The sequence below is a fragment of the Octopus bimaculoides genome, chromosome 19 (genome assembly GCF_001194135.2).
Source record: "Octopus bimaculoides isolate UCB-OBI-ISO-001 chromosome 19, ASM119413v2, whole genome shotgun sequence".
Taxonomy (NCBI): Eukaryota; Metazoa; Mollusca; class Cephalopoda; order Octopoda; family Octopodidae; genus Octopus; species Octopus bimaculoides.
Genome location: NC_068999.1, coordinates 47,952,197 through 47,952,918, shown reverse-complemented (window position 1 = coordinate 47,952,918; position 722 = coordinate 47,952,197).

Sequence of the window (722 nt, the reverse complement as noted above, 5' to 3'; positions counted from 1 at the left end):
GGTCGACTCTGCCTTTCATCCTTTCGGGGTCGATTAAATAAGTACCAGTTACGCACTGGGGTCGGTATAATCGACTTAATCCGTTTGTCTGTCCTTGTTTGTCCCCTCTGTGTGTAGCCCCTTGTGGGTAGTAAAGAAATAACACACACACACACACACACATTTCTTGAGTTTAAAAGGGTTCCTAGTTCAAGCGAGTCTTTAAGGGTCCTTGCCCGTTCTGCTATGCAAAGCTTGCATCGTCCACTCCTATTTATGTAGGTCCCCGGTTGTTCTATAAGCCTCCACTGGTGATTTCTTTAACCGTTTAGCATTCATAATACACTGTCAAATGCAATGCTTGTTCATATTTTTTTGAATTCATCATGCATTATCTCAAGGCTTCGAGTATTTAATGATGTGATTGTTATTTTTAGAATGATAGTGTTGGGTAAGTGTGAGAGGTTGAATCTCGCTGATTTGAAAATAAAGCAGGTTGAGTATTTGGGCTGGATATGACTAGTTTAAATGCTAAAGGGTTAAAGTTAGATACAAAAGCGGATGTGGACATATAATAATACAGGAGAACAATGACGAAAAAATTCAAAGCTTCGAAAAGCTTTGTATAATGTTGAGATAAATCCGTCCGTACCTTTCCCATGTTATTTGAATAAACACAAAATATTTTTTCTATCGTGGCCTTTATATATATATATATATATGTGTGTGTGTGTGTGTGTGTG